Source organism: Mustela nigripes, chromosome 6 (genome assembly GCF_022355385.1).
Source record: "Mustela nigripes isolate SB6536 chromosome 6, MUSNIG.SB6536, whole genome shotgun sequence".
Classification (NCBI taxonomy): Eukaryota; Metazoa; Chordata; class Mammalia; order Carnivora; family Mustelidae; genus Mustela; species Mustela nigripes.
Window position 1 is genome coordinate 82,478,029 of NC_081562.1, and position 20,841 is coordinate 82,498,869.

The window sequence follows — 20,841 nt, forward strand, 5'->3', positions numbered from 1 at the left end:
TGTCATGATCTCAGGGTCCTGGGATCAAGCCCTGCATGGGGCTCTCTGCTCGGTGGGGAGCCTGTTTCCCCCTCCCCGTCTGTCTGCCTCTCTGCCTACTTGTGATCTTTCTCTCTGTCAAATAAATAATCTTTTAAAAAAAAAAAAAACAGGCCAGCTGACTTAGCCAGCATTTTTAAATAAGTACATACATACATACATACATATTTGTTGACTTTGGTCGAAAATTGTTGGATTTACTGAAGACACACAAAGCAGTTTACCTTATCCGCGGGTATCGCGGAGCATGAAGAGTTTGGCACCGCAGGTGCCAATGACATAATCAGCTGGCTGGAATTCAACCTTATCTCAGCAATTTGGAATGTTAAGCCGCTGAAACCACAAAGAAATTAATAGGAATACAGGCAAAGACCCACGTAAAATGTGTTTGTAACTGGGTTTTCATAAGTCTAGGACGGATATCTGGTTTGATAGCTGCTAAGTGAAAAAGATCTAGCAGTTTTCAATGCCTCACACTCAGAACAGGTGGGATGTGGCAGTTTGCAATAGTAAGGCAATTTAAATGACAAGTACCCTGAGCTTGAGGTGCTGTTCAGGGAAGGAGCACGCTCACTGTACACTGCTGGCCAAGCCTCAGGTGGGATGACACGAGTCTCCCGCACTACATTCTAAGGGGAGAATTGGCAATTAGAGCGTGTTCTGCAAGGCAGGAACGGATGAGGCTTAACGCATGGTATGCATGGCTCAGGATAATGTGTGACTCACTGAGTTCAGAAAGCGAGAGGGGCCCTGTAATTTACAATGTAGCTAGGAAAATGTTTTCTTTCTGGGCTCAGATGGAACTGTCTCTGCGAGCTGATGTTTGCCCTTGGGAGACAAGAGGGCATAATCTAGTGGAGCTCTGTAGAGAGCAGGAATATCTGGGAGTCCAGGAAGAAACGCGCTACTCCGGGTACTTCATCTACCTGGTGTTTCCCATAGCAGGCTTCAGTCTTGCCTACAGAGGCTGTGGCTCATCTTCATGCTTCGGGCTGAGACCCTCTGTTCCCACTCTGATGCCAGCAGCCTAGACTGATTCTGCTGGGATCGGCTACTGACGTGGGGACCCTTAGAAAATGTGGGTGCAGGGCCAGGAGCAGCCACCAGCAGGCTTCCCTGGCCCAAGCTTCTGCTTTGGATGCTTCTTGTGTCCTCTCATCTCCTGAAACCCCCACCCTCCCCAGATCTTGTATGTGACCTGGAGCAGCATCTTTCTCCCCGCTTCTCCCTCTTGCACTGATTCCTATGTCCCTCAGACTTCCGCTTCCTCTGTGTTCTGATAAGTTGCTCATCGGGATCCTCCGCCCACTCGTCTTGCCGTCCATCAGACCCCATTACTCTCAACTCCTCCTCTTTTCCTGCATTTGCTTTATCAGAGCCTTCACTAATTTGTATGAACGTAATAATTTTGTAAGGAGATAGAAAAATAATGTATAGGGGCACCTGAGTGGCTCCCTCGGTTAAGCGTCTGCTGTCAGCTCAGATCATGATCCCAGGGTCCTAGGATTGAGCCCCATGTCGGGCTCCTTGCTCAGCAGGGAGCCTGCTTCTCCCTCTCCCTTTTCTCCTCTCTCCCTACTCCTGTTCTGTCTCACTTGCTCTGCTCTCTCTCTCTCAAATAAAGTAATCTTTAAAAAAAAAGAAAAAGAATTTATATATTTTGCACACCTGAGATTTAATGCCCCCCCACCTTTTTCAAGTGGCTTCCTGTCCTGCCTGTCTCATAGCATATCTCATAGCATATAGTAAGCTATATGCATAATCTCTGGGGTCAGACATGTGCAGGTTCAAATCCTGGGCCTGCCACTAACTTGCACATTGTTAAGTTGGGCAAGTTATTCAGTATTGCTGAGCATTAATTTCCTCATTTGTAAAATGGGAATTACAACTACCTAATGCATAAATCAAATGAGATACTGTAAGTAAGTTCTGGAAGAGTAATCTGGTAGCTAGTAAGCTTAAAGACACATTACTTATAACACTTCTAATTATATACATTTTTATACCTTATTTATAAAACTGTATAATTTTATATAACTGGATACTATAACACAATTATTTTAAAATATCCCTTTAACATCCCTGCTCAAATTTCTCCTATTCTGTATTTTCATGTTTAGTAGAGGGTATTGAGTCACAAATTATGGAAAAATTGAATTGCTAGTTGAGTAGAATATTTACAGTTACCATATGGTACTGGCTTTACTTCAGAAAACTGATCTTAGAAATTTAATTTTCCTTTTCTTTCTTTCTTTTTTCTTTTTAAAAATTTTTTTTAACATTACATTATCCTCAAGGCAAATTGGCCAAGTGCCTGTAATACCTGGGCAACAAAACCAAGTTCAATGTAAAAGTATTTATTCATTCTGAGGCCCTCATATTATTTGAGTTGGTAAATCAATATGAACTTGCACGGTATCCTCATATCCATGAATTAAATTAGTTCACGGCTTTTTTCCAAAGGAGCCAAACCTCATAATTAATTTTATTTGGTCATTATCCAGACTATTGTAATAATTTCTAAATGTCAGGTCAGACATTTCTAATGTATAGAAACCCCATTTGGGGATTCAGAAACTTATCTGTCTGCTCCTTTTAATACTGGTGTGTCCTGGCTGATGGTTCTTTAAACAATATTATTGCTCAGTACTTTTTCTTCTTAAAAAGTACCTGAGTTTTAAACTAGCTAAAATCAGGAAAACTTAAGGAAAAGAAGTCATAACTTCTCTTGCTATTTGGAGAGCCAGAAGATATAGTTAATGCCGAGTAGAGAAGGAAATGGTGGAGAGAAGAGAAATAAGACACCAACCCCTGCGCACAGGCTTAGCGGTCCCATATGGAACATCAGGGATGAACTCAGAGAGGCCTCCGAGCAGGAGGGAGAGGCTTACACCGCATGTTCTTCATGGCACTGGAGAAGAGGAAAAGGCCTGCTGTTGGTTCCAAGATACCTAACAAAAACAAATACTCATCTGGAAGCCTGTGAGGAGACTCTGTGTCCCTAAGAAAAATTTCCACAGAGGTCCTTTATATTCAACAAAGGGATGACTAAGCCCTAGACAGAGGCAGTGCCCACCCGAATGATGCTCTGAAGGAAATTACATGGTGTGCAAGAATTTGTTTCATCACCGCAGAAACAGGAGGAAAAATCTCCTTCTGTAGGTAGCCCACTGACTGCTCGTGGGCACACTCACCTGGTCTCCTCCAGAATTCCCATCATGGTCCCTCAGAATTCCCACAGAATTCCCTCACGTTCAATTCTCCTATGAATGTGGAGCTTCTGCTTGTGTCTGAGTCTGGTTGGAGCCGGAGTGCCAAAGGTGAGGGCAGAAATGAGGACTAAGGCATCTTTGCCCCCAAATGATGCCTTAGCCCAGCCTCAGGGGGGTGTGGAGGTGGCAACTGGGAGCTTAGGGAATGTTTCCAAGAGAATGTTTGAGACTCTGGCTGAGGAATGAGTCCCAGAATCTGAAAGATTTATTTCTGTGAGAGGATTGGTAAGATTCTGAGTGAGGGTAAAGAAAAGAAGCAGAAGGAATATGAAGAGGACCCTGAATGCAGTCAGGTCTGCTTAAGGACCCACGTAAGCCAGCATAGCAGGGAATTGGAGAAAGGGCCTTTCTCCCTTCCTCTGCACTAAAGTCAGCACCACATATGACACCTCTGGAATGAACAACCTTACCTCAGACAGTGGTGGTTGGCCGTGGTAGGTTTAGTCAAATGTGAGCCAGCAGAAGAACATGGTGGATGCCATGTAGTAACTCTCTGACAGACAGGTCTGTGAGCAAATGTAAATCACCTCTTTGGGTAAGCCCCAAAATAAATAGGAATGACTTGGTGGAGGGGTGGGCAGAAATACTGTTACCATTTGAGAAAATGGAGTGTTGCTACAGGAAACTTCCTAGGCTGGTGAGGCCTGATAATGCTGGGTTTACACATGCAAATATTGGAAAGGCAACAGTCAAATATCCCAGTATAGCTTCTGCTATCACCTCAAAAAATAAAGAGAGGAAAAACACATTAAAAAGAGAGAAGTTGGGGTGCGTGGGTGGCTCAGTGGGTTAGGGCCTCTGCCTTCCGCTCAGGTCATGATCCTGGGCTCCTAAGATCATGCCCCGCGTCCGGCTCTCTGTTCGGCAGGGAGCCTGCTTCCCTGTCTCTCTCTGCCTGCCTCTCTGCCTACTTGTGATCTCTGTCTGTCAAATAAGTAAATAAACTCTTTAAGAAAAAAAAAAAAGAGAGAGAGAGAGAAGTTACCTCAGATCTACCAGTGCCATAAATTTGGCATAAGATTAAATCTTTTCATGCTAAATGACACAAAAATGCATTACCTTTTTCACAAAATGTTTACAAAAGCCTGCAAAGCAATTGCCTATCATTTTTAATTTTGAAAAGTAAAGAAGGATTAATGAGCCAAATTTATAACTAGATGATACAAATCGCAAATGGCAGCACTGCTGTAATTTGCTTATGAAGTGCCCACAAGCACAGTTTAGACCTTAATAACGAATCTCCATCTTCCCCTCTCTGATTCTGATCTTCTTCATCTCCGAAAGCCTCACACAGGACCTTCTGTGCCAATGTTACTTAGTCTCAGTTAAGAGGAAGAAAATTAATATGGAGTTTAAATTGGGGTGACCTCTTCTCAGAGATGAAATAAGGGACCATCAAAGTTCACCAGAACATTTGGCAACACTAGCTGAGGGAGAAAGTCCCATAAGGCTTTATTATCAAAGGCAAGGTTTGTACTGATTGCAATAATTCATAACCTCGGAGTCAGCACTTCTATTCTTAAAGCCTCAGTTCATTGAAATTGGTGGACCATTCCAATGAAAGAATATTTCTGGTTCATCAATCTTTTTTTTTTTTTTAAGTCAGTACTTTGTCAGCATCTTCCTAAATACTTGAAAAGTCAACTGTTCTGCTTTAAGAGGTCCAATTCCTTTCCATATAACTGATATTGTGCTGAGGATTACAAACCTTATAATGCCTCTGCTCCATAATTCTGAACTCTCACTTCTCATTTTTCTAGTACCATTCATTCATTCACCAGTTCATTTGCCAAGTATTTACTGAATGCCTGCTATGTGACAAGTACTCTTCTAGAGGCTGAGGACATACCAGAGAACAAAACAGACAAAAATCACTTTCATGAAGAATAACTTCTAGTACAATGTTCTATGGATAAGGAATAAGAGGCTGGGCTGACTTAAGCTATACCAAGACATATCCTTGTACTTGATTTTTGATTAATCACGGATGTCTATTAGCCTGATGTTATATATATGATGCTTTCTCCTGAAATATATATTTCTAATCTATTTAAATGTAGTTTCAGGGATCTGGGTCCTGGTTAGTGAAAGTATTCTCCATCGTTTTTCTCTTAATTATGGACTATGAGAAAGAAAAAGGCATGTATAGTAGAAAGAACGCTGAATCTCTGAATCCTTTTAAATCTAGACCTATTTTTACCCCCTCAGCCTAAGCTATCTCCTCTACTGGGGGGAAAATTGTTTTAAGTAAAACAACTCCATTTTTCTCAGTGCTGAACCGAGGACAGAACATCATTACCAGCCATCACAACCCTTCTGCAATCTTAGTCCTGTCAAGGAACATCCTGTAATTTCCCCCACTTCAAAATCAGAACCAAGTCCAAGATCAGTGCAGAACTGGGGGCTAATAATAGTCCACTCCCACTGATAACAGAAAGGCTGAGGTCTTCACAAACCTTTTCAAAGAACAGTTTGATGTAACTTTAAAGTCACAAATGGTTCTATGTCTCTAAGCCAACATTTTGCAGAGGGCTGAGCTCAGTTAGAAATCCAAAAACTGAAGAGAGCCAGTGAAGCTGGAAGCTGGTTCATAAAAGAGCAGAGCAGCTGAAATGGCTGGCCGAAAGCTTGGGAGGCGCTCCTGATGAGGAGAAGCTAGAACCAAATATATTGGTCTGAGTTGCCCAGGTATCAGAGAGCACCTGGAGGAATTCAAGGGGACTTGGCAGAGAGGCACTGCAAGCAATAGACCTAAATGTTGAGAGAGCTAAACTGAAAATGATACTATGTCGAGTGCTTGACATTATCCTTCTGAAGCCATCCAATAACTCAAGGGACAGAGATCATTGATACCATTCCCATTGCATGGTTGAGGAAAACCAAGACTTTCCTAACTTGCACAAGGCCACACAGCTAATCATGGAAGAACTAGGATGGGAAACCAAGTTGCTCCAAAGCCTCCAGATCCTAGTTGCTACACCATACAGATTTAAGAGCAGAAACAGCAAACTGTCCACAAGATAAAAATAAATGAGGACATATAAACAAACAAGAATTCAATTCTCATCACCCCCAAGATTGTAAATGGAATAGAATGTCTTCTTGAGATGGATGGGGTTCAGGTCTGGCTGAAAGCTAAAAGCTATATTTAAACTTTGTTGGGGGGTTTCTCCTTTTTCCTGGTAATGATTGAAAGATAGTTTTTACTCATGATACCATTTGGAAAACACAAGCAACATAAGGAAAATTAACATTTTGATTAAATAACATATATGATATGTTAAATACCCAATGTTAAATACCCAATTAGAGAGTGAACTTTTGTCAATTAGGGAAAGCCAAAGTATCTACAATTCAGGTACTCTAACATTATGACATCAGGTCAGTGTTCATGTCTTGGTGATGCTATATGACTAAAGAGATGGGCAGAATCCACATAGAAAATTTCTGAACTATCTCAGCTCTGTCTGAGGTGGGAATTCCTAAATGTATTTTGCCTTAATGCCTTAGAGAAAAGAACCTTAAAGAAATTGGCATAAATCTTTCAAGGAATCTAAGACAACAATGTGCTTGTGTTTCCTGTGATAACAGTTAACTTTTATGTTGGGGGCCCACACAATGGAGGCCACCATAGTGGCCCAGCTCACATCACAGATCTAAATCTGTCAGCCTGCACTTACAAGAAACACCTGTCAAGGGAACTGAACACACATCAATTACACTCCTCCAATCTAGGTTTTGATAGCTTACTTACCCTAGAAAATAGGACCTGCTAGCTTTCCAGAGAAATCCCCAACCTCTGCCTAGAAACATAACCATCTGCTCCCACAAGCCACTACCCAGAGGATCTAGCACGTCATTGCTTCTAGGGCTTCAAGGCAAGTTCAGCCAACATTCTTCTCGTCATAGACGTTAGGATTTCACAAGTAAAAATAAAAATTTTTGAGGAAGAATAACCTAAAATCTCTTCCTCTTCTTCTCTCTCTCTCCCTCCCTCCATCTTTCTCTCCTTTGTCGAGGGCTAGGAAAAAAAAAATGACTATCTATAATCACCGTGATTTCATAGAAGAAAGGCTATTTCAATAACAAAAAAGTGAAAACAACATAATTTTAGAATAAAGAATAGCCCTTTAAATTTAATGAATCTAGATCGGTGAAAATGTTATTTCCTTATTTTTCTTACTTTGCTATTATTAACTAGTGGAATTTTGGTCTATCCATTAGGATCTTTTTGGCTACAAATCACACACACACACACACACACACACACACAACCAACAACAACAACAAAGAAAAAATCTGCAGTAGCTCAAATAGCTTGGGTCATTTTCTTACATCTCAAGAGGTCTAATGGTTAGTGGTTGCCAGTAGCAGTTCAGCTGGACTGTGCTATCAGAAACCTCCCCTTACCCCAGTTCTTCTTTCCACCGTCTTCCTTTTCTCGTGCTTGTAACTTCATAGTCATTCGATGGCCTCTGTACTTTCAGGAAGACAAAAGGAAAAGTGCAAAAGGCCTTGATGGAGGTTGAATTTTGTCCCCCAGAAAGGGATGATGAAGTCCTAACCCCAGGTACCTATAAATGTGACTATATTTGGAAATCATCTTTGCAAATGCAGGAGGTCAGACCAACTTCTGGGTGGGCTCTAATCCAATAACTGGTATACTTCTAAGAAGAGAAAAACAGACAAATACAGAGAATAGACCACCAGGAGAAGACACAGATAGACACGGGGGTAAGATGGCCAGTGAAGACAGAGGCAGAAACTGGAGCAATATATCAGACAAGGCAAGGAACATCAAGGACTGCTGGTAACCATCAGAGCCAAAGAAAAGGCAAAGGATTTTTCATTAGAGCCTTTGAAGAAAGCAACACCTTGATGTCAGACATATAACCTCCAGAACCATGAGGGAATCATGTATCTTGTTTTAGGGCCCCCAGTTTGTGGCATTCTGTTATGTCAATCCTAGGAAACTAGCGTATCACCCATCAGAAAACTTTCTCTTGAGAAGTCCCCAGACTTCCCTTTGTAGCCCACTGGGGAGAACTAAGTCAGATAACCTAAACTTGAAGGATCGATGGCCAAGGGGAAGAGATTTCCATGACGTATTCTGATTCATCCTTGAGCCTGGGTAGGATCTATTCTCCCTGGGATCAAGGAGTCTCTCTCCACCATCTGAACACATTGGAAGAAGGGGAAATGGCTTTGAGGAAGCAATGGGCAGTGACTGTCATATATGAAGATGGACTGCTTCACTGCTTTGTGGGTGACACATTAGAAATGCTGCCCTAGGGGTGTCTGGGTGGCTCAGTGGTTAAAGCCTCTGCCTTCAGCTCAGGTCATGATCCTAGAGTCCTGGGATTGAGCACCACATCGGGCTCTCTGCTCCGCGGGGAGCCTGCTTCCTCCTCTCTCTCTGCCTGCCTCTCTGCCTACTTGTGATCTGTGTCTGTCAAATAAATAAATAAAATCTTAAAAAAAAAAAAAAAAAGAAAGAAAGAAAGAAATGCTGCCCTGTTGAACAGTGCTTGAGGTTTGCCCCCAAACAGATCTTCATATTCTCTAGAAGCACTCTGAGAGGTCATGTTCATGGGGAGAAACCATGTGATCCCATCTAAAACCGAGAGAGAAATTATGGAAGCTGCCAGTGCCCATTGATAGATGAGTGGATAAAGAAGATGTGATATGTATGTACAATGGAATATTACTCAGCTATCAAAAAGGAAGGAATCTTGCCATTTGCAACAACATGGGTGGAGCTAGAGAGAATTGTGCTAAGTGCAATAAGTCAGTCAGAGAAAGACAAATACCATATGATCTCACTTGTATGTGGAATTTAAGAAACAAAACAAATGATCTTATGGGGGAAAAATGAGAGACAAACCAAGAAACAGACTCTGAAGTATAGAGAACAAATTGCTCGTCACCAGAGGGGAGGTGGGTGGGGGCTGGGAAATAGGTGATGGGGATGAAGGAGGGCACTTGCCATGAGCACTGGGTGAAGTATAAAATTGTTGAACCACTATATTGTATACCTGAAATGAATATAACACTGTCTGTTAACTCTCCTGGAATTTAAATGAAAAACTTAATTTAAAAAAGTTTTACTGAGCTAATAATAGCTAAAGTATCTTTTCAAATTAAGTACCAACCCTTTGAAAGAATACTAAAATGGAGGTGGGGGGATATCAAACTATACATTCAGTGTGATCTGACATTCCTTAGCTAAAAATACTGGGAAGGAAATAGCAAAATTTGAATAATGATTAGCCCCAGGTAGTGGGATGTCTTTTAGATCATTATAGTTTTCTCTTTTATTCTTGTGTCTTTTTCAGATTTTCTACAATAAGCATGGACAATAATGATGCTATTTAACAGTTATAAAATAAACATGTGCTAAGAAATTTACCTGGATTTTTTTTTTCATTTAGCTTTCACAATGCTCTGCAGTAGGCACTATTGTTATCCCGTTTGCACAGATGAGAAGGCTGAGGTACAGAGACATCACTAAAGAAAACAAAAGCTAGTGAGAGAGAACACCGAGAGAGATGATAATGTAATTTAGAGGAAATGTGGTGTCAAGAAACTAGAAATCACAGGCTGGTGAAATGATCTGGTGCTCATGAAAATTCCCCATCCTTACTCCAAGGGAATTTTCACTCCAGTTTAACTGTAGGCAGCAACATAGAGTAAGACATGCATTTTTAATCTTCACTCCATAACAGGCTTAAACAGTTAAACCCAGCACCAAACAGTAAATGCATCAGTGCTGTTAAAACCATTTTTCTCATAGTGAAGACAGAGATTAAACGTGCTCATGAATTTAGCTCCATGGACCAGCGGTGATAGGGGAGTAGTTGCCCAAGCATCTCATCTGTGAGGCAGCTCCCAGCTTCAAGCATTCTGGAATTTCCCTCAAACATTAAATTCGTTGAATGCATATCTGGGAACTATAGACATTGTCTGGAGGTCAAGTCTTATAAAGACTCTTAAACTTCCATTGGTATCTTCTTAGATGCGCCAGCCAAGCCCGGTTCTGCCACATACTCTACTTGGACCTGTCCTTCATCCCACCTGCTCCAAGTATAGCACTTTAACTAGCCACGTGATCTGCCCTCTTCTTCCTGACTGCACGGGTTCTTTGACCATGGCTGCTTTATTCCCACAGTTTCCTCTGCCTGGGACACCCCCTCCTCCTCCTTGGTGTCCCCTCTGCTTCCCAGACATACATCTGTCACAGCACCGAGACCTACTGTGGCATTTATTACGCGTCTGTCTCACCTTACTAAGGACTTCAGAGGTGGTAGTGATCTTGGTATTCCCAGCATCTAACACAGTTGAGGGGCTATTTAATATTAGATGAATAAATAATTGAAGGCCAATCCCAAGGGAAGCAGGTCATGTAATACATTCCTCACCCAGAGCTCACAGGGCTCCGTGATGTGCCACACGCAAGCCTGACAGGGACAAGAGTCCAGGAAGGGGGACTGGCCCCATGTCTTCCTATCTGTGGAGAAGCCTGAGCTACACCTGAGCCCTGGGGCAAACATCCTTTGAAGTAGTCTGATGGATTTCTGCAAAATTCAGTGCTAGGTGTTGTGATCTGTTTTTAATGTGCAAATTCTGCTTTCTTGAGAAATTGAAAGGAACTTGAGCAGTTTCATAGGTAGTTTACAGTGCAAAGGACTTTTCCGGGTAAAGGACTTTCTTTTTTGAACGTGCACGTGAACAGGTAGCAGTCAGAAGGGGGCGCCTTGCAGCTGTGAGCAGTGGTGTGGAAACTCCTCCTCCACGTGGAGATCTGGACCGTGAGCAGGGGCCACGTGACTCCCCGGCAGTGGCGGGCTGGGCGGAGCACCACTGGGGTCTGGGTGAAAGTGAGGTCCAGAGACTGTTGGAAACATATTTATTTTACATGTTCTGCCTACAAATGGGCTTGTTGCTGGTAAGTGAACTTCTTCCAGCGCGAGTTAGGCAATTGCAGGATTTAGATGCCAGACTCTTGTTGCTTCTTCCTGCGAAATGCACCCTCCGCCCCACGTCGCATTTTGCCCTGTTTCCCTTTCTACCATTGATGGGCTCACTGTGAACTTTCTCTCTGCCTTTCCGCACGCCACAAGTGTACAGGGGGACGCCGCCCCCCGGGCTTCAGACCTCCTACAGCTCCTCATGATTCACCTCACAGGGCTTTTTCACTTCTTATACCTTATATTTTGATCATGTTTATCTTCTGTTTCCTTCCGCCTTATCGCCCCATCATTTGTTTCCTACCTGCATCTGGAAGTGGCTTTAAGAAGCCATCTAAGCAGAAGAGAGGTGTTGTGTTTTCAGACCTTGAGAGGACCGCCACGGCTCGGTGGGGTGCCTTTTGTGAACTGGAAAAAGGCATTCCTCCTGGGCAGACGCAGCCCCACGCCAGGGCACAGGGTTAGTGAACAGAGAGCAGAGTGACTTCAAGACCAATTCCAGTGTGCACTCCTGTGCCATGAACAACCTGCCCATCCGGAAGGTAGTGTCAGGTTCGGAAAAGAAAAAAAAAAAGAGCCCATAATCTTGCTTAAATAAATGGTTATCATTTTTCTCATAATAAAAATACTCTTCTTTAAAGTCCATTTAATAGATGCATAGCCTTGAATACACATTTATTACTTCGATCTTCAGTAATTTACAGGTCCTTAAACACCATTCAGGGCTAACCAGTGGCTTTCTCCGGCCATAACATTAAATGCCAACACAGCGCAGCATCTGCTCAGCCGTCTGTTCTGAGTGCTATAGCGCCATCTCATAGATTGTCTTCATTTCAGCAAACTACTGAGGAGCAGTACTTTTAAATCCTATCTTTTGTTTCCCTCCAGCTTGGCATTTTCACTTCAACTAGCCTGATGGGTGTCCTTGAAATTTCCAGACAGAACTCCTGAAGTGTTTGGTAAGCTCTCAGCATAAGTCTCTGCTCCTCTGGGTCTGGGAGCCACAGAACAGAGCTCTGGGGTTGGCCTCTCCAGTCCCCTGTGCCACTTGTCTTGGTCCCTCCCCACCATCCTCCCAACGCACGTACCCGCTTCAAGATCAAGGCAGTATGCTTGGAAACCTGCTTGAAGTGCACAGACTAGTTCAGTATCATTTGAGGGACTCTCTAGTTATAAACTCCCCATGGAAAAACTGATAAGACTGTATCCACACGCTCCTTTGTTATTTAGAAAATATTTTCCTATGCGTTAGGTTCATGTAATCTTGAGTTGGAATTATCATCCAAAAAGCAGCAATGGAATTATCTTTCAAGCTGTCCATCCAAGCCCGCCCTTTTCTGTGGTTCAGGTTGGTTCATAGGTGACAGCTCCGTGCCATTTGGCCCCATTTTCTGGGTCTCAGTTTCTGAAATGGGTGCAGATCTCATCCCAGTTCTGTTTCTTCTCACCCACTTTTTCTGGCCCTGAACGCTGAGCCTCTGGCCTCCACACCTTCACTCTGACTCCCTTTCTTCCTTCCAGCTCCCTGCAGGCAGGCTAAGGGTGAAAATTCTTTCTCTCAACTCCCTTTGGACTAAAAGAAACCTTTTAAGTCTATACCAATTTCCAAGGGAAACCTTCCTTCCCTGCAACCACATAAATCCTGAGTCTGGGACACATGACTCATTGGTACAGAACCTTTATCTTTTTGAAACGACAGTAGTATTAACTAATGCTTGTTCCTGTCTGTGCGATAGGCATGGTGCTCTGTGCTTTATGCCTTTTCTCCCATTTTATCCTCACAGCAAACAGGGACAGGGGCTACTAAGAATATGCCCATTTACAAAGGAGGAAGCTGAGGCTGAATTTAAGCCACTTTCATCCAAAGGACCTAGCTGGCCTCACAGCCCTTTGCTGTCTGTTTTCAGATTTGTTTCCCCTCTTAATCTCCTGACAGCTTCATGATTCCACATATTTCATTAAACCCACCTTCAGAGACACTGAGTTTTTGCTTAAAATCCCCAGGTTCCTCCCAGATTCCACACCCCAGCATTACCATTCAGCAATCTACCAGATCTCAGAGGGTCACTTGCCCCAAATCCTCAGGTCGAGCTTCCTCCCACAAACTAGCACTGCTCACAGCCCAAGGCATTCAGTGAATGATAATTCCAAGTAAATTGAATACTTTACTCTTATCCCAGGCAAAGTGGAGGAAGCCACATTTTCATTACAACCCAGAAGAAGAAATATTCATCCCCAGGCCTGCAGCTCTCCACACAAGACTTAGAAATCTGCATCATCTAATCTTTGCCCTAAGGCCATGGTATTCAGCCCTGGGTGCATGTTAGAATCACAGGAGCTCTCCCAAAGCGGAATGCCTGGGCTCCCAGCCTCAGGGCAACCCCTCCCAGCCTCAGGGCAACCTCAGGATTTCTCGGGGGTGCAAGTGGTTTTCTACTTTGTTTGTTCCTAGTTCCAGGTGATTCTAATGAGAACCCCTACCTGCCCTTCTGTTTGCCAGGCCATATCAATTGTCATTTTCCACAGCTGACTCAGAACCTTCCAGATGCTATTTGGAGCACCTGGCACTTGCTGAAGGGATGATTGTTCCTTCTCCATACTTCCTCATTAGCTCCTGACTGACAGAACATCAATTTACGTTGTCTCCTCTGTGTAACTACTTCCACTCTACCCCCAAATCACTGCGGAGCATCTATACCTTGTTCTAGAAATACTGTTTTCTCCTTGCCTATCGATTTGCTTTACTTAAACCAACTGGTTAACTATCTTCAAGATGCAGGCTATGCTTTATCATCTTTCCTCTTTCCATTGTGCCGCAAATAGCTTCTAAACTGCCATGGATGTCGACTATAAGAAGACCTATTCTTCCTGCTTTCGTAATGGTAAATGGATGTTGACTATAAGAAGACCTATTCTTCCTGCTTTCGTTTCCCTTTGGTATGAAAGGCCATATGAAATAGGTTGCAGAGAGCAGGGTGTTTGGAGGCTGAAATAAGAGAAATATGCAGCCTGGAATAAAACCTGAAGATGTCCAGTAAGCAAAAGGGAATCTATAAATACTGCAGACCAATTACCTGTCAAAGTGGGTAATGCTTTTAGCTACGAACTCATTGAAATATTAAATGTTCACATCAAGACTTCCCCTCGGGAAAAGTTACTGGAGTCCCCACCTTATACCAAAGGCTCCAATACTCTCTTTAGAATCTTCTGTAGAGGGGCACCTGGGTGGCTCAGTGGGTTAAAGCCTCTATTTTCAGCTCAGGTCATGATCCCAGGGTTCTGGGATCGAGCCCTGCATCAGCCTCTCTGCTCAGCGGGGAGCCTGCTTCCCCTTCTCTCTCTGCCTGTCTCTCTGCCTACTTGTGATCTCTGTCTGTCAAATAAATAAATAAAATCTTTATTAAAAAAAAAAAGAATCTTCTGTAGAAGAATTAGAATTAGATGAGTCCAGAGCTCTACTTTTATGGATCCTAGTCTAGGTTCTACTACTAACTAGCTCTGACCTTGATAGGACATTGAGGCCACACAGACTCCCAGGGTCTCTATAGTAATGTTAATACAAATAGTTAACATTGACAGAGTACTTGCTGTGACCAGGTCCTGTGCTGAGCATTTTTCATGCATTATTTTACTCAGTCCTCACAACCACTCCCAGAGATGGGTACTATCATTATCCTGAACTGGAGAAACTGAGGCTCACAGAGATTGTGTCCAAGGGGAAATGTGCATCTTTCTGCATATGTTGCATAATTCTGATGTGTTCCATGGGGAAATGCATTTTGGTGAAACCATATTCACTCAACCCTAGTTCAAATGCCCATCCCTCTTTCCCCACATCTCCAAGAGAGTGCATGATTCTGGGCTCCTTGGACACTTCCCATGCCATGATATTTCAGTGCTTCTCCCCCTTCCGTGTGTGTTCGTTGTTTTTGTAGGTCTCCCCCAGACCCTGAGAGTACTTCAAGTTCTGGGCTTGGCAATTAGACACACTCAATACAGGTGGCCAGGTCAGTGGTACAGACTCTTTCTGAGTCCTGACAACATCTCTGTAAGTAGAAATCTCGCTTTTACAGATAAAGACTCAGAGATGCTAAGTAATTGACTCAAGCTGGCACAGGAAGTAAAAAGTGGAGTCAGGTGTTGTATCCAAGCAACAGAATATCCCCATGCTGTACTGGCATCACTGTCCATTCAGTTGTCCAAGCCAATCCAGAAACCCCTGTGAAATTAGCCAAAGTAGGAGGCCATTAAGTTGAAATAGCTCTAACGCCATGGCAACCTCTGTGAGCAAACCAAAATCTAAGCCCGGATTACAAAATGGAAACCTAAGGATAGCCAATTGCAAGCAGTCCAGTAGGCTTTAAGCAAGCGCCAATCAATGACATCCTTGCTTTGCCTCTACTTTTTCTCTATAAGGTAAGTCTCTCTGGGAACTCCGGTTGGTGGGGATCCCCTGTTTATGCTTTGGCATGGCCCCCTAGGGCAGATTTTTTGCTCAAATAAACTCTTAAAATTTTGAATATACCTCAGTTTATCTTTTAACACCAGGGAACCATTCTCTGCAATACTTCCCTGGAGGTGATTCTTTTTTTTTTCCCCCCAATATGAAACACTTCATGAATTTTCGTGATTTTTTTTTTTAAGATTTTATTTATTTATTTGACAGAGACACATAGCGAGAAAGGGAATACAAGCAGGGGGAGTGGGTGGAGGAAGAAGAAGCAGGCTCCCCCCCACCAAGCAGGGAGACAGAAGCAGGGCTCCCTCCCAGGACCCCCAGGGACCACAACCTGAGCAGAAGGCAGACGCTTAAAGACTAAGCCACCCAGCTGTCCCTTGCGTGTCATTCTTCCATCCTCCTCCACTCCACTCACCATTTGGTTGGTTACTTTGTCCCCTCCCCTTGATTGCCTCCATAATTCAAATTACTGCCTTCACACACCCAGATTCCCATGATAGCTAGAAGGCAAGATCTGGAACACTGGCCCAACTCCAACACAAAAAGGTTAAAAATTGTGAATGACTTGTATAAACTACAAGCATTTCCTCTCGTCTCTTTTAGAGACAAAGACACTTCCGCACACTTAGTCCTGACTCGCCTACATCATATTTCTCTGGGAAGTTAGCATTGTATTTTCACCCCGACATCAATTTTGGTCTGAGGATCAGCACACTGCTCTAGTCCTGTAAATCGTAGGAGGCAACCAGATAGTCTCCAAGATTCTAATCTTGTTTGCTGATCGCATTTCACTGGTTTTTTCATTGTCTCCCATTGAGGACCTAATTGTGATAACTGCACTTGTTTTCCAGACTTGTTGCTTTTAACCCATTTCATTCCTCAGTTTCTCTGGGTCTGGGGCCTTGTGTTGCTCTTGAACTTACTAACCATCAGAATTCCAATGTCCTGCCTACCTGTCATTGAATGGGCATCACGCGCTGGGATACTGAGTTGCTTTTGCTGTGTTTGGTGGGGCGGCGGAGTGGACGTCTGGCCATGCTGCCTTAAGACCTCCCTGCAGTACTGACTGCTTGCTCTTGGCGGCCAGCAGCCTTCATAGCCTTTCTCCTATGCCCTTGAAACAAATCTGTTTCCCACCGCCTGCCTCATCTCCGAGTTGGGTCTCCTTACAAGCATGAGAACAAGCTCAGACCCATAAATGTCCCTTTGTTATCTGTTGATGGTGAACACAAGAGAAACTTCTTCAGAGCAAAAAGAGTCGGTCATTTTTGGCAGACTGCTCAGACTGTTTCGACAATGAAGGTTCTCTGAATCTTACGTTCTCCTGCTCTTCTGGGAACCATGGAACAAAGTACTTTAGTTAATATTCTCAGATGACCTGCCAAGAAGGAAGGGCACACTGGTAGGAGTTCCATATGGTATTTAAAGAACAGACATTCCTTCGAAGGGAAATCAGCAATATATGGCCGGGGTTTAATGAGGCAGGGAGAGGTGCGATGTGGCAAAAGGAGATGGTGAATGAAATTGTTCTCTTCAGAAATAACACTGGCCATTTATTCTGTTTTGCCCTTCCATTTAAACTTCCTGTTTTCATTTTGAGTACTGTGAATTATTTATTAGCATTATATATTTAACTCGTTAAATGAAGAAATGTGTTCTTGTATGAGAGAAAAAGAAACCTGCTTGAGTCTTGTGGAGGTTAGCCTTTAGGAATATTTTTAAAAGTTGGAGCTGTCTCCAGGGAGAAAAGGAGGGTCATGAGAAACATAATATTCATTATGTTTACATTTCAATTCTGTCTAATGATTGATGGCTGTAAGCTGTTCCCTTTCGCTCTACCGTCCTTTCTTCCTCTCTGATCAGAATCCTCGGATTCCTCCCTGATTGCCTGTCTAAATTCGTTGAGAGGTAGCAAATCCCAAAAAACTACCTGATGGTAGATAGAGAAGGGGTGGGCATTATACTCTAGAAGGTGTAGTTCTTGTTAAGGAATGTGCTGCAGTGAGAGTCGGACACAATATTGTTCAGAGCAGCCCAGTCCTGTTTAGTATCAGACACGGGGCAAGTCAGGAAGATCTAAGAAAATCCTACCTGAGTCCACCAGAGTCATCTGCGCCATGTCTTCTACTCTTCACTTCCTCACCTTCCATTCGATTTTATGTGTGTGTATTTAAATATTTATTTTTCACTTTATTACACCCATGCAAATAGCATTCATAACTTAATATTGAGTGCACAATGATTATTATTAAATTTTCTTGCCATTTGCTTTTGTCCTATAGGTAATAATTGCCTTAAAAAAAATTGCTTAGCTTCCTTCCTCTCCTTAACAATTCTTCCCATACCTTCCAATATTCTAATACACCGGTTTTCCACAAGATCCGTCAAACTAGGAAATGTATCAATTCTGATTCCAAATAAATAAATTCTTTCAAGGGCACTGGGATGGTTCAGTCGGTTAAGTGTCAGACTCCTGGTTTCGGTTCGGAGCTGTGATCTCAGGGTTGTGAGATGGAGCTGCATGGCAGACCCCATGCTTGAGGTTCTCTCCCTCTGCTCTTCTCCCGATATTTCCACACACACTCTCTCTCTCTCTCTCTCAAATAAATAAATAAGTATTTTTAAAAATAAAATAAATTCTTTCAAATTTGTGAGGGCTATGACATACAGCTCTATTATGAAATTTGAAAACCTTGCCACTTTTGAAATAGAGTATTTTTAAGTGTCCTTTTTAAAAAATATGCAAACCATAAAAAAATATAGGTAAACCATACCATCTTTAAGTGGGAGCACTTTACTGGGACTCAGTAGAGGGCAGGGACTAAGTTTCTGTCATTAGAGTACCTGTCTTCAAACCCTGACTCTGCTCACCTGAAACAAGATGCTCACCTCTTTGTGCCTCAGTTTTCTCATTCATAAAATGGTGATAATTGTACTTACCACAAGGACTATTTGAAGTTGAACTTAAATAAGACATGTAAATCACTTTATAAAATGCCTGACACATAGTACATTATCAGCAAATGTGAGGTATTGTTTAGCAGAATAACAAAGGAAGAAATAGTCAAAAAAATAAAAGACTTTATGTAAAGCTTATGTATGAAAAAATATGAACACAAAATTAAATGGGAAATAACAAACTGGGGGTTGCCTGGGTGGCTCAATCGGTTAAGCACCTGACTGAGCCCTGCATCAGGGTTCCTCCTCACTGGGGAGTCTGCTTCTCCCTCTGCCCCTCACCGTGCTTGTGCTCTTTTCTCTCTCTCAAATAAATTAATTAATTAAATCTTTTTTAAAAAGGAAAACAATAAACTAGGATAAAAACATTTACAGCATGTATGACAGAATAAAAGGTTAACATTTAATATATCATAAGTCTGAGATAAAATAGAAGAACAAGCAAAGTACATGAATTGATAGTTTACTAAATGGATAAAACTGGCCATAGGGAAGCATATCTGCCCTCACCTGTAATAGAATATGTGGTTACATATTAAAATATGCAAATATACAAAAAAATTGAGAGAAGACACCAATGACTAATATCAGAAATGAAGGAAGTTGGGCCATCGCTACAGATCCCACGGATTTTAAAAGAATAGTAAAGGAAAATTAGGAATAAGTGTGTGCACAAATATAATAATTCAGGTGAAAGAGACCATTTCTTTGAAAACCACAATGTATGAAAACTCATACCAAGAAGAAATAGACAATCTGAGTAACTTATATCTATTAAAGAAATTGAATCAGTAACTAATAATTTTTCAAAACAGAAAGTACCAGGCCTGCATGGGTTCACTGGTGAATTTTATTAGACATTTAAGAAAGAAATGATATCAGTTCTCTACAACCTCTTCCAAAAATAGAAGCTGAGGAAATACCTCCTAACTCATTCTAGGAGTTCATTGTTATTCTAATAGCAAAACCAGACAAAAATATTCAAGGAAGGAAAACTACAGACCTATGTCCCTCATTAACATAGACGTAAAATGCCTCAACAGAATATTAACAAATCAAATTTAACAACATGTAGAATGAATTACGCACCATACAAAATGGGTTTTATTCCAGGTATGTGAGGCAGGTTCAACGTTTGAAAGCCAATTAATGTAATTCATCACATCAACAGCCAATAAAAAGAAATCATATAATCCTATCAATAAATGTAGAAAAACATTTGAAAATAATCCAACACCAATTCATGGTATAAAACAAACAAACTTAACAAACTAGGAATAGAGGTAAATAGTGAACTTCCTCAACTTGATAAAGAATATATACAAAACATACAAAAAGATGCTCAACATCACCACTCATCACGGAAATGCAAATCACAACTACAATGATATATCACCTCACACTTGTCAGAATCAAAACGAATCAAAACCACAAGAAACAAGTGTTGGTAAGGATGTGGAGAAAAAGGAATCTTCCCACACAGAGGTGGGAACACAAACTGGTGCGGCCACTCTGGAAAACAGTATGGAGGTTCCTCAAAAAGTTAAAAATGGAACTGCCACACGATTCAGTAATTCCACTACTGGATATTTACCCAAAGAATACAAATGCACTAATTTGAAAAGATACATGCACCCTATGTTTATTGCAACATTATTTATGATAGCCAGATTATAGATGCAGACTAAATGTCCCTTGATAGATGAATGGATAAAGAAGATGTGATAAATATTATTTATATATACATATATATGTGTGTGTGTGTGTGTGTGTGTGTGTGTATATAAATAATGGAATATTGGCCATTAAAAAGAATGAAATTTGCCATTTGCAACAACATGGATGGATCTAGAGGGTACTTTGTGAAATGAAATAATTCAGTCAGAGAAAGACAAATACCATACAATTTCACTCACATGTGCTATTTAAGAAACAAAACAAATGAACAAAGAAAAAAGAGACAAATCAAAAAACAGACTCTTAACTATAAAAGACAAACAGATGGTCACCTTACCCGAGGTGGGGCTGGAAGGGAGGATGGGGAATAGGTGAAGGGGAGTACGAGTACCCTGACCATGATGAGCACTGAGTGATGGATAGAATTGTTGAATCACTACATTGTACATCTGAAACTAATATAATACTG

At 41.9% G+C, this 20,841-nt stretch overlaps 1 protein-coding gene and 1 long non-coding RNA gene across 2 annotated transcripts in view; one reads left to right on the forward strand and one right to left on the reverse strand.

Annotated features, from left to right (window-relative positions):
- The window catches only part of LOC132019618 (uncharacterized), a 65,223-nt gene that overhangs the window by 22,336 nt on the left and 22,046 nt on the right, over positions 1-20,841 (reverse strand). The window lies entirely within an intron of this gene.
- Positions 11,189-20,841, forward strand: part of PCED1B (PC-esterase domain containing 1B) — a 39,449-nt gene continuing 29,796 nt past the window's right edge. The window contains exons 1-2 of the mRNA XM_059402970.1: positions 11,189-11,256; positions 12,167-12,237. The gene's annotated coding sequence lies outside the window, so the exon portion shown is untranslated. The remainder of the gene's footprint in view (positions 11,257-12,166; positions 12,238-20,841) is intronic.